The 14,380-nt window shown below is 35.7% G+C and overlaps 1 protein-coding gene across 1 annotated transcript in view; it reads right to left on the reverse strand.

Annotated features, from left to right (window-relative positions):
- Nucleotides 1-14,380, reverse strand: part of DPH6 (diphthamine biosynthesis 6) — a 235,670-nt gene that overhangs the window by 71,469 nt on the left and 149,821 nt on the right. The window lies entirely within an intron of this gene.

Genomic DNA, 14,380 nt, shown 5'->3' on the forward strand with positions numbered 1-14,380 from the left:
AAAGAAGGAATACTGTGGCTTTCATTGTTGAATAGGATATAGCAAACTAATAATATCAGTTAGGCTTGTTATCTATTTATGCTTCAACTCAGAAGAAGAGGATTATAACAGGTTTTATGGTCAAATTAATCTGAAATCAAAATAACATGCAAGTATAAATATATATTAGGCAATTAACATACAGTTTGATCTAGTGATTAAGGTATTAAGGTAACCAGGAGCCTGGGAGTTCTAGTCCTTCCCTAGGCATGACAGCCAGCTAGGTGGCTCTTGACTAATCACTTTCTACCATAGTAGCTCACTTCACAGGGTTGTGGTTGTGGGGAAAAATAGGAGGAGGAAAGAATTTTAGGTTTGTTTGCCACCTTGAGTTATTTATAAAAATAATAAAAGGATAAATCTATCATCCATCCATCCATCCATCCATCCATCCATCCATCCACCTACCTACCTACCAACCAACCTACCTACCTACCTACCTACCTACCTACCTACCTACCTACCTATCGCTATAGTAAATATGTTGCTTATAGTTAGAGACTGAGATGTCAGAATTGGAGATAGTAATCAGGAAAACACTTGGATTGTATGGCATAGGAAGTAGATATGAAGCAGGAGACTGCTTATGCTCAAGTTCCAGTCAAGTTATAGCACAACAAAGCTTCTACAATATGATCATCAACATATACTCACTATTTTCAAGAACATAATCACTCTGAAGCCCTAACTTTGATACAGAATCAGAATGTTCTGAATTAATTGCAGAATTAAAAAAGTTGTTAAATATGAATATGAAAAGAGACTGCCAAAGAGGTAGAAACAGAAGAAATCATATTGGTTTCAGAACAAACAGAGGGAATTGCCAAGAAGAGAAGCCAAAGTCAGGAAGGCAAACATCTCAGGAAGGAATTTAATTTTATATACTAATGCTGGGGATCATTTAAGGCAGATTAGAACTGTTCATAGAACAAGAGATCCCAGATGTTCAAGGTGATTTAGAAGAGGCTGAAGATTAGGAGGCATTATGACTGATAAATGTTGGATAATTGTGAAAGCCAAGGAACAATAATAATAAAATAATAATAATAATAATAATAATAATAATAATAATAATAATAATAATAATAATAATAATAATAGATCAAGGTGTGCTTTACTGATTATAGAAAATCTTTGATTACATTGACTATGTCAGGCTGTAGAATATTCTTGGGAAAATGGGAATACAAAAAAAATCTCATTATCCTCATGGAAAACCTACACACAGAACACAAAGTGACAGTCCTGATGGAATGTAGTATAACAGACTAGCATCAAGTTTGCTAAGAAATGCAATATGATTGTATCTCCTTATTTATTCAATATATATGTTGAAAATATATTGAGGAAGGCTGGACTGAAAAAAAATGAACATGGTTTTTAAGATGGATAGAAACTATTGGGAAAAGACAGTTTCTTAGGTAATCCAATCTGAAGCTCTGAAGGGCTTTATGTTCTGCTCTTTCTTATAGTTCAAGGTGATGTCATACAACATCATAAATAAAGACAATCCAAATAAAAATATAAAAACCACACAAAATATTCTTTGAACATTAGGCTTTTTTTTAAAAAAAAAAATCCCAGCAGCAATCATGATGTAAAACTATTAAAAAGAGTCAAAATTTAAAGCCACGTGATAAAGACATTCTGAAAAAAATGGACATTATTTGGTAGAAGGACTTTAGTGGTTATAATCAATGCTTTCAATTTTATTCTAATACAGATTAGTTTAATATAAATTCCCTTCTGAGAAATTATTTGCAGTACATTGTTTATTTTTTTTAAAAAAAGTGTTTTTTAAAAAAACTCATGACAATCAAACCATGTGCAACCCATATGCAACTTCAAATCTGTCCTTATAAAACTGCCTGCAATTCACAGAACACTCACACATGTAACTATTGGAAGAGTATGTTAAACTATTTGGCAATCAAAATTTATGATTAGCAGCTGAAGAGGGGGAGGAGGAAATGCAGAATATAAAATAGATTAGCAGACATTCATCAACTATATTTTTAAATTGTTTAAGATGTCTAAAATACTGTTTTGCCGTGCTATATATAACCAAAAATTTGGAAGAAAAAGAATGCAATTAATATTTTTGTTTAAAAGAACAAATGGTTTTTGTAAGGGGGAAAAAAAAAAGATGTGTGCTATTTAAAAATGCGTGCCATTGAACAAGGGAGTCCAGCCAGCTATCAAGTGCCATATTGACAAGATTAGCAACAAAATAAAAAAGAAATTATTTAGCAGGACGATATTTTCTTTTTTATAGGTTTATTCCAAAGTCAAACCAGTAATCAAGGCAAAGCTCTAGTTAAATTTACTTTATTTAACTAAAAATAACTTCCTGTTTGACCTCAATTTTGCATGCACATCGACCCCCACCCCATACATTAATTATCAGATAGGAAGAGCTGTTCAACCAGTTCATTTCCCTCATTCTTGAACAGATTGTTTGAGACATAATATGAATACTAATTACTGATAAAATAACTGTCAGTATTTTGAAATATGTACCAGATAACATTGCATTGAAAGTCTCCTGGATACTTCTGGTAAAATTAACCATGTAGTCACTGTATTTTGAAAGTTCAAAACAATTCTTGGATTACTTTGAAGGAAACTACTCAAGCTTTAGACTCCAATTCTGTGTTAACTGTTCTCATTTTTGAAGTACTGGTTTATATTTTTCAAAAGTTATAAAAAGGCTCTGGAATACATAAGAGAAAACATGTAACTAATTACTTGTTTATACAGTATATAGAAGACTTAATGGCAAACAGATAAACTTAGTAGCACTGTTCAAATGGTTTATAACATCAAATGAAAAAAAAAAGCTTTCGGTAACAACACTCTTTTTACAAAGAAACCATTAGAAAATAGATGTATTTGTCTCCTTTCAATTGTATTCTAATTACAAATCAGCCATCATGTTGATATTAACGCAGGCTCTAGCGATGGTGGTTCTGAATCTACAAAATGTGTACTTTTCCTCCAATGGTTCTGACTGATTCATATTATGAAAGACTAACTCATTTATCCTCATAACCTTTACATTAGTTTGATGAAGCAGATGGCTGCATTAACTTCATCTAACTTCTATACAGCTACAGTATATGCAACCGAAATCTGCCTGGAAGAGTTAAGGGGAGTTTACCTTTTCCAAACAAGTTTCTTCAGACCCTTGATCTGATTTGCCTCAGATGGCATCAGATTTTATATTGAAGCTAGGAGAACATACTGGGTTGAAGTTACTGGAGTTTAGGTCTGTGTTCTGTATTGCATGGATATACTGCCCTGCCCTATAACAGATAATTTTTTGCATTACCATATTTTTCGGAGTATAAGACATACTTTTTTCCCTCCTAAAAGAGGCTGAAAATTTGGGTGCGTCTTATACTCTGAATATAACCCTGCCCACCCACCAGTCCCCACCCTTCAGCCTCCGTACATCCTCTTCCTGGCTGGAGAGATTGCCACCGACAATGGCTTGTGTTTTTGGTCTCTGCACGTCACATTTTCAGTCTCCAAATGTTCCATTTGAGAGCCCTTCAAGGCTGCGGGGATCACCAAAGCACATCGCCGCTGATCGCCACCTGAAAACACGATACATTTGGAGGCTGAAAATGCAACGAGTGGTGCCCAAAATGGCTATTAGGAACAGCTGTTGCCTTCTCTTACGCTTTCTGCACTTTCCCTGCTTTAGCCACTGGAACTCCCTCCGATGATCAGCTGTGCTTTTGAAGCTGTTGTTCAGCCCCAATGTGAGCTAAGCGATCTTCCGTGCTTTGCCTGCTTTTCTAATTGCTGCTCCCTCCGACGATCAGCTGTGCTTTAGAAGCTGTTTTTTTAGCCCAAATCAGCCTCAACCTCAAAACAAGTGAGCTGTTGTGACCCAGACCCAAGTAGGTATTATCAGACGCAATTAGTTCGAAACAAACAGACTTTATTAGAACAGCTGAGAATTAACTCATTCTCAGCATAGTCCAAACTAATTCAAAACAAATTCTTCATAACAGAATTCTTCAGCCTTATCACCAACCTTGGTCTAATTAGGCAATCTGCCAAAGGCTTTTCTTGGCAAAAGTTCAGGAGAAGAAGATGCCGACAAGAAATAAATGCAGCAAGACAAGAAACAAATCTATCAGCATTGTTTTCCGACAAAGAGCCCAAAAGCCATTGCTGGCCTTTAAGCCTTATGGGAGGGGCCAATTAATTCTTGGCCTTACTTCCGAATCGTCCTTTTTGCTTTAGCTGTTCTTGCCTTCTGGCAGCTCTTCTCATGTGTGCACTAGGAACAGGCTCCTCCTGTTCCTCTGCCTCTCTGCTGTCAGCCTCTGGAGGCTCCGGAATCCACACATTACTCCCAGATGGCCCTGGTCCCATCTCTGTCTCCGACGAAGATCCCTCATCCGGGCCTTCCCCAGCCTCCAAGACTGGCCCATGTTCTTCCTCAGCCTCCTCACTGTCTGACTCCGCTGCCAGCTCCGCAGGCTGCTGGCGGACCACAACACGAGCAAACTAATGTGCTGAAGCTGACCAGGCTAAGGACTATGTTTTATGTTTGTTTTATGTTTTATTAAATTTATATACCGCCCTACTCCCGAAGGACTCAGGGCGGTGAATAGGCACAGAATAAAATACATAAATACAAAAGTTAGAAACAATTAAAACTAAATTAAATAATTTAGCCAGATGAATACCTGGTAGGCAGAATTTTTTTTCCTATTTTCCTCCCTAAAAACTAAGGTGTGTCTTATACTCCGGTGAGTCTTATACTCTGAAAAATATGATAATTGTTGCTTCCCTCTCCCTTCATGTAAGCTTTGATAGCATTAGGAAAATGTGATGGTGATGGAGACCTGTTTAGAATTAGTTGTACTGTGCATATTTCCAGGTCATTTACATTGTTTTGGGAGTCTCCTTTTGTCCACATTCCTTGTGTTACTTTGTCTAAGTAGCATTTCCCCTGTGTATTCAGAAGGTCATCTATAGTGAACTGGGCATGGTATGACAGCCACATATTCCTGATCTAGGATAGGGATTCCATGAACCATTATTTGAAGGAGCTTCTCACCTGTATTGGGATCAACAGGTTTCTGGGATCAGGATAATTAATTAATCCTGATCTGGCAAAGGAAAACATCCAATGAAGAGAAAAGAATAAAATTTCATCTATCATATTGCATTTATGCAAGAGATCAGCTGGCCCTGGAGGCAGGTGAGAATCATAAGAGCCACATATATGGTGTAAAACATGGACACAATAAGTGACTGTAGGATCCAATATGGGTCAGTCACCTGGACCTGAGGTTTTGTCTTCCAAGCTTTTGGACTCATGCTGGAGTCCATCTTCAGGGAACAGCTCTCTAGCAGACTTGTGTGCTGTTCTGTATGACTGGATTTTTTTTTTTCTTTTAAAGGGAGATCAGCCTGAAGATGCTTAATTTCTTTATATTAGCATTATATTTTGTTCATGCACATAAATTTCACAGTTCACTGCTATCATAATGGAAGTACAACTAATAGATTTCATTTCTATAACAGGAGTATGCTTCTGATGTTTAATAACATGATGCATGTGTGAATGAGAAGCATGTGTGAATAGTTTTGTCCCTGAAACACTCCATTATAGGAAAATTAGAAGCATGACAAGAGATATCATATTGCTTACTAACTATAGCAGAGGGTAAGGAGAAGTGAAGGGTTGCTTTATATTTCCATTTGATCCCTATTCAGCACACTTTCAAACTTTCAGATGCTAAATTTACTAGGAAGAGGCCACATTCTTAATATGCATTAATATGGCTGCCAAGTTTGGATTTTTATTTTCAGCTTATAGTTAGAAGTAGTGTTTTTCTGAATTTTTTTCCCTTTTCCAATGGAACTCTTCCAGGCAATTTTTCTTTCATACATTCAGCTACAAATAACTAAAATCAAGTACCTTGACCTCCCAGCATGGCAACATTCCTTAAATTGCAGCTAACTAATATTACGTTAGTAACAGCAGCCATTTGAACCATTCTCTACCCTAAATCTCAACCCAATATTGAACATATGTACTCAACCAAGAACTCAAGAGGTAGGAAAAAGGATTGTTGATGAAATAACAAGGGATCCATAATTCAAGCTAATCCCTATATGGAAGACCAGTGACAACTTCAAAATACTGCTTTAGAAATTATGAAGAATATGATTAAAGGGCAGGAATAAATATATGTACATAAAGAGTTAAGAGATTTGGGGGAGAAAGCCTTTTTAAACCAGAAGTTTCAAGCCTGAAGAGTTATATATTTTATTTATTTATTTATCAATTCATTATTTATATATAAATAAATCCATTGACTACAGTCAATATTTATGAATAGTGTCTTGTAAGCAGTTTTATTACTATATAGTCTTTCTACTCTAAACTACAATTCAACGCATGTCTGATTATACAAGCACTGTTTTTAAGCTTACTATTTACAATGGGTCAATAAAAGCAAAGGTGTTCTGGTTAGCAATATTATGATTTGGACATATCTGAAAGGATCAAGATACCCAAGAGCCAATAAGAATAATTTTTGGTAGAACACTCATATTATTGCAATATGGGTATGTTAATTTGAGAATCCTCAGGCACTCACCATTATCAGCCTATAGAACCATGGGATTCTCTTTTAATTTAATGACAAAACATATTCAGGAATGAAGGCAAATATATGTGACCCAGGTAATGCATAGAAGTAGTAATTCACCTGTTTCTAGGTAAAGAGCCAATACCCAATAGATTTTGTTCTAAATGGATTGATATCTGAATGATTGCTGCCCTCTGAGAGGTTAGAGTTCACAAAGATTCAGTGCAACCCTTTCTTGCTCCCCCAAGTCAAATAAACCACCATTTGTTCAATCAAGGTAAATAAGCACATCTGACAATGTGTTAATTGGCTGCCTCTGGTCAGCCATGTGCACCTCTGACCTTATTGAAGGTTTAAATCAATTTAAACTTCAGGCAATAAAGACTTTCGCTGATTAAGTTAGAGAGAAATTACCTTTTCTAAAGGGATTACAGTTTTAATGTGGTGAATCTTTAATTTAATATATGGTAATTCTTTCTTCCTATGTCCCTTGTATTTAGCTAACGATAGTAAAATTGCATTTGGTTACATACATCTTTTTTCTAGAGCAAATCAAGTTTTCAGAAACTTTTTCCTGCAACAATTAATTTATGCAAAATAATTTAGAAATTATACAAATGCATTTTACCTTACTGCTCTACTTTGTTCAGGCAGATTTAGAAACTATTGAAACAAGCAGTTTTTTCTTAAAAAATTAAGAATGAGTAGTATCACTTTAGAAGACTAAACTAATGACAATAGGTACAATAGTTTTAGAATTGGCAATGAAGATATTGACGCAATAGATAGGTTCTGCCTTTTACTATCAACAAGAAAAGAATCAAACAAAAAATATGTTGCAGACTAACTAGTATTCTTGTCAATTTCATAATAAAGACATTTCAAAAGCTATCAAGGTTCTATTGCACATATTTGCTTGCATAATACCGTAGTTGCTTGGCTACAATGTACTGAATGTACTGAAACTCTTTATTTCACTGTCAGATAATTACAAAAATGTTAAAACATATAACATGACAAAAAGACCTCATGCTGTTTCCTCATTCAAAAATAAATTAAGATTACTTTGTACATGTAGTCCTCAATTTAATAGCATCATTGAGCCCAGAGTTAACAGCCTTAAGTTGTGGAAGTCATTAAGAGGTATCACCATGTCACTGGGCCTGATATAACAAACTTTTTGCAGTGGTTTTTAAGCAAATGTGCTAAGTGAACACAGCAGTCTAATATTAAACAAGCCTATTTTAGGCAAAGGTTGTTTTTTGCTCGAAATAACTTACTTTTGACAAAAAATACTGATAATCAAGGTCATGTGATTGCAGGATGCTGCAAACAGCTGTAAATGTGGGCCAGCTGCCAAGCGGCCAAAATGTGATCACATGACTGCAGAAGGGTTGGCTGTTGTAACTTTCAGTTGGAAGTAGCTCTTGAAGGTCCTTAAGTGATTGGGCAGAAATTACCTGTAAATTCAATAATTTACTCATGTGCTACTCAGTTCCGAGAGACCTTAGAGGTAAGGATTCTTCTGTGAGTAACTTAGACTTAGCAAGTAAAACAGATATACAAATTACCTGAAGATCAAAAATTCAGGCTATATGATGTTTGTATCAAAACCATTAGGAGATAAAGAACTTAGAACGCTATTTTCAGAATCAGCACTACGTACAAAGTTACACCAAAGAATTGGAAAGAATGTAGGTGTTTCTCTATTTAGACATACTCAAGATGAAAATAACTTTTTTATATAATAAAGTAGCTAAGAAAATACAAGATATTCAAATGAAAAAAATCCCTCTACATTAACTTGGGAGAGGAGTTTGGAGGATGCCGTAGGGATTGACGGTAAATCTTATTTTACTTAACATCTTCATTAATGCAATGCAAGACAGGATTAGCAGCATACTAATGAAATCCACAGCACACTCTAAGTTGTAGGGTCTTATTAATATAAATGAGAATAGATAAATACCAAAGGCTCTGCACAGGTTAGAACTACTAGGTGGAAACAGAAATGAAATTTGACAGTTGAATGGAAAGAAATCCTGGGGCATACCTTTTATAAAAGGCCCAAAATATACTGAAGGAAAAGAAAGCAATAGGATGGCACAAGTATTTACTACAATGGACTATTTGTTTTATATCTAATGGCAACAAATAAACAGATAAGACATAATGGATAATTGACTATAGTCCTGGAGACCTCAAAAACAGAATAATTTGAGGGAAGATTAATTACAGTGGGTAAAGGCAGCATTTGTAGGTAATGACTAAACAGGATTTTAAGATAAAGTAAATGGCAAAGAGAAGGCGATAATGGCAATCATAGGTTGGAAATGTGATTTTATGGATGAAAAAGAAATATCTGAGGCCAAAAGAAGCAGCAACATCTTTAGATCAAGACATTATTGCTTTCATTAATTGAGGACCATTTCTATTGGTTGCATTCTTTCCTGATCCAGCTTCCCTAATGATTACTAATTGTTCTTCATCTGTGTACTTTAAATTCATTCATGTAAGAATTTGGGTACAATAAATTTGACATGACCCGTCATATAGCAGGACTGCTACTTGCCTGCTTACATGATTTCTGTTCTTGTATGCCTAAAATGTTATTTATAATTTACGAATTTCCAAAAATATTTTTAGATGAAAAACAAATACTAGAAATTTATATCCTTTCCTTCTTCCCCCTTTTATTATGTTATACTGACGGAAGCTATATAAACAAGTTTATAAAAATATAAACAAGAAATTCTTCACTGTTTCATACCAAGAATAAGTGAAAATAATATATAGTTGATCAAGGTAGGAAAATGTATATTATATTTTTATACAGAATAATCTATTCTCTGAAGAGAGGCCTACATATCTATCCATGATTTCTGTCAGCCTTTCTTATACACACACACATATATATCATTTTTACAATCTCATGTAAGCGTGGCACTTAAACAGAAAAAAAATGCTTCTAAGAGCACATCCAGTTCTTGAAACATACACTAAACTATTACTTCAGTATTGTAATAATATAATGTCCAGGGACAGCTGACCAAAAATTTCTACACTCCTGTTTCCATGGACACTTCCATTCAAGGCTGTGACTTGCTAAAAATTGGCATTCAAGGAGACTGGAGGCCGCAGTTGTAAACTATATATGGTTTGATACAGAATATATTACTCTCAGCCAATTGCTTTAGATATAGTGTATTACAAACAGGGAACCAAGTGAAGTATAAACATGTTTTTCAGCATCAGTTTTATTTTCTCCCTACTTTTTAAATCAAATGCCATTGTTCGTTGTAAACTATTTCAAGATTTGTAATTATGAAAAATAATATATAAATAGCATATTATATAACACAGCAATACTATTATTATTTGATGCAAGGTTTGTTTATTTATTTATTTCCCACCTTTATTATTTTATAAATAACTTAAGGTGGCAGACACACACAATACTACTTCTTCTTCCTATTTAGTGACAATATTAGTTACAAAGAGGAAGAATATCATTGTGTAACCAATGATATGTTCAGGTTGTGAATGCAATTCAAAATTAGCATCACTGTAAGCTACGTTAATATACTGTACACCAAACTCGAGGCCTGAGGGACGGATCTGGTCCACAGGGTACTTAGATCTGGCCCATGGGGTCACCCTGGAAACAATGAAGGACTGGCCCATGGTGCCTCTGCAAGTGAAAACGGAGCTTGTGGACCTCCATTTTCACTGGCAGAGGGCTGCAGGAGGCACGGCCAAAAACAGACCTTGGGTGATCCACACGCGCCTCCCCGAGCTCCATTTTCACTGGCAGAGGGCTGCAGTAGGGGGCGCAGCTGAAAATGGAGCCTCAATGAGTGATGTCAATCTGGCCATGCCCACCCCAGTCACACTCATCCCGGCCCCTGGAAGTAAACACAACACTGGTGTGACCCTTAATTAAATCGAGTTTGGCACCCCTGCTGTACACAGTTATATTAGATGCAAATGTGGATTCTGATAAAAGTATTTGGTAACAATATATCATCAACAAAACTTTGAAGATTCATACCACCTAGACTGGGATGTGGTGGCTCAGTGGCTAAGACACTGAGCTTGTCGATCGAAAGATCAGCAGTTTAGCGGTTCGAATCCCTAGTGCCGCGTAATGGGATGAGCTCCTGTTACTTGTCCCAGCTTCTGCCACCTAGCAGTTCGAAAGCACATACAAAATGCAAGTAGAAAAATAGGGACCACCTTTGGTGGGAAGGTAACAGCATTCCGTGCGCCTTTGGTGTTTAGTCATGCCGGCTACATGGCCATGGAGACATTTTCAGACAGCTCTGGCTCTTCGGCTTTGAAACAGAGATGAGCACTGCTCTCTAGAGTCAGGAACAACTAGCACATATGTGCAAGGGGAACCTTACCACCTAGAAATCTGGCTTCCTCTAAGTATGATTCTGTAAAGTGTTAAATCCCCGTATCAGTAGCATAATTTGTAGCCCATTTCTTCATATGAAGTGAAGACATTTAAGTAAAGTCCTTTGAGTTGAATTCGATTCTTGATAACTGTATAGAAAAATTCATGTAGTCTTCTTGGCAGGGTTATGGGTTATTTTAGAATTTATTCATTTATTTTTTTGTTATTTCCTAGTCTAGGAACATTTCCTATGGTACATGATTCAATAGCACTAAACACACATTATAGACTTAAATCAATAATAGTGTTGGTCTGATTTTCTGTATACTGCTATAAGCTCTTGGTATGGCTTCTAGAATGTTCTGTAATAAAATAGTATGTTGTGTCTATATGAATGAATGAATGGTGACCACTGGTTGCATATATTGTGCTCTGGCTCAAAAGACGCAGAATGAGGACAGTTCTTAGAATGAAAATCAACAGCATTCTAACTGCCTCTTTCATAGGAATGAAGTAGAGAAATATTTGCTGTAATATTTTTCATTGCAGGCCCACAACAGATCCAGTCCATTTTTGCTGGCTTTACCCACCATACCAAATATATTCTCAATATGTTCAATTTTTGGTTTGTTGTCCTACTAATGGAGAGCCCTCTAGGTCACCGATCCCCAATCTTTCCAGCTCCAAGGTGGCAGCAGCAGGGTGGGAAGGAAATGCTTTTGTGTGCATACCTGCCACTTGAGCTCCAAGGGCTCACCCACCATTTGCTGATCTGGTCCTGGTCTGCAGACCTGGGGTTGGGGACCCCTGCTCTAGGTAATCTTTTCTTCCAACATTACATTGAGTTGGAAAGCAAAAAGAATGGAGGAGGAATAACAATAAGATTAAGGGAGAAAAGCAGGGTCTAGATCAATGTTTCTCAAACTTGGCAATTTAAAATGTGCGGACTTCAACTCCGAGAATTTCACAGCCAGCATGAGAAAAAAAATGAACGAATAGAGACCATTTATGGAATCTCCCTGCCCCGTCAGTATTCCATTGAAAAAAATGGAGAAAGGAAAAAAAGGAAATGGAGTTAAGGGACAAATGCAGAGTCTAGATGATCATAATGACATGCTAAATAAAAATTAAATCTTAATGATTAAAATGTTAAAAAAAAACCTCCCCCCCCAAATTTTTTAAAATACTATTGGGTAGCAAAACATTGTTTTATACTCTGACCTACTACTCATTCTGATTCCATAACTCAATTGCTAAATATATTCAAAAGAAGAAGTTGACTGCGGTCTTCCTTTAACTATAGTATGAAGATTCTTTATAGGCAATTCATTAGCAGTGAGTGAGTAAATGCTGTTGACATGAAATGTACTATATAAAACTGGCATGTAACATATTTATGTCAATAATTCAGCAACTTCCCGGGAAATAGTGAGTTAACCTGTGTACTCCATATATTTTTAAAAGATGGACATAAATCTGCTCTGGGGAACTGATTTGATACTTCTTTGAAGGTCTTCAAAACACCTGGTAATATGTTATTCACTAAAAAATATTCCCACAATTCTCCCATCTCCCATCATTACTTGCCTTGAGATTCAACTGTCAAGTTTGATGTGCCTTTTAAAACTAGCCCTCCAAGCCTGAAAAACCATGATTACCCACCACAGAAGAGAACTCTGCTTTGAAACTATCTGATAATCCAGGAGATCATTTACCTGCAAGCATTATTTGGCAAAGCTAAAGCAGATCATCAAATGGGAGCATCTGAAGGCTGAGGCAGCAAAACGTCAACAACAAATTGTCATTGGCATTACATTTATGAACCTTCAAACAGCATCAGATCTTTTCCATGGGAAACCAGATCAGGTCAGACTGGAGCTGAATATTTCTTAACAAGCTAACCATCAAAAGAACTTACGTTTTGAATAAAAAAGCTATCATTTGTTGATTTGAATATCAAAGGAATACATTGCAAACTCCCAGTCTAGGAAAAAAATTCCTAAACTACACCAGACAGGTGTTTAATAATCTATTATTAAGGCACTATTTTAGGTTACTCAGAATTATTAAAAAATAGCTGTAACTGTGAAGCTGCAAATGGGACTGCACAAAGAAATGAATGCTATTAACATACTATTAACAATTCAAAAGAATGAGTTGACATACCAATCAAACTTGTTAATTGACTGTCAATGGCCTGTCCCTGAATATACAACATGACTGCATTATATATTTCAAATGCTGACAGGAAGACAGTTTCATTTGCATTAACTTCATAAACTGATCAACAACCAAACTGCCACATACATTTATAATGGGAAGCTGAATCATTTCAATATTCATGGAGCTCTGTAATTGTAAATTAGGTACTGAGAAATAATATAATACTGTACGTACTTTAAAATATCCTAAATTTTTCTGACCTAGTTCCTTTGTTATTCTAAAAAGAGCAGTGGGAAAAGTTGGGTATCTTAGAAATCATTATTACTTCAGTTTTGGGCCTTATGCAAAATTCGTTTGCTATCTAATTTGTAGTCAAGGATTCAACTTTTGCCTAACCAAACTACAAAGGATCAAACTAGGTAGTATACATTTTTTTCTGGCCTTAGTTTCTGTAAACATTATTAAAAATAAGTCAAAATGGAAAACAGGCTAGTTCATGTTTCTTATGTTTAATAACCGAACACATATTTTTGATAGAGATAAGGTGGGATACATTTAAACACAAAAAATGTTTAAAAATATGTGCTATTGCTTACCCTTCAAAATAATTGAGATATTTGAAGCAATCAACCTTTAAAAAAAATCTACAGAATAGTTAATCAGCACAAGAAATAGCTGCTGATATGATTTATATATGCAGCATCATTAAGCCCAGCAATTCGTGAAAGACAACAGTGTAGTTGTGAATGGCACACCTACCATTCCTACCAACAGTGTCTACCAACAATGAATGATATGACTACCATTCAGCATGGATCATGAAGGAAAGACCCATGGTCCTCCACCTAGGATTCTCAACAGATTCATCACCATGGCCAGTGGTGTTGAATTCTGGGAAATATAATTGAACAGTATCCAGACATCACAATAAGCTAACATTAATTAACTAAAAGCAACCTTTAGCCATGGAGTATAGAAAAGTTGTGACAATACAGGTCAACAACATTTTAAAGCAAAAATAGAAGGAAATTGGGAATGTTCTTTTAAATTCAGACAAACATTAGCCTTAATAAGAGACACCTTGACTTATAATAAAATGTTAAAATTTAAAATCTTAAAGTCTTCTTTCTTTCAACCAACCTACTGATCCAAGAAG

The sequence above is a fragment of the Pantherophis guttatus genome, chromosome 1, assembly GCF_059756535.1.
Source record: "Pantherophis guttatus breed Tessera chromosome 1, ASM5975653v1, whole genome shotgun sequence".
Taxonomy (NCBI): domain Eukaryota; kingdom Metazoa; phylum Chordata; class Lepidosauria; order Squamata; family Colubridae; genus Pantherophis; species Pantherophis guttatus.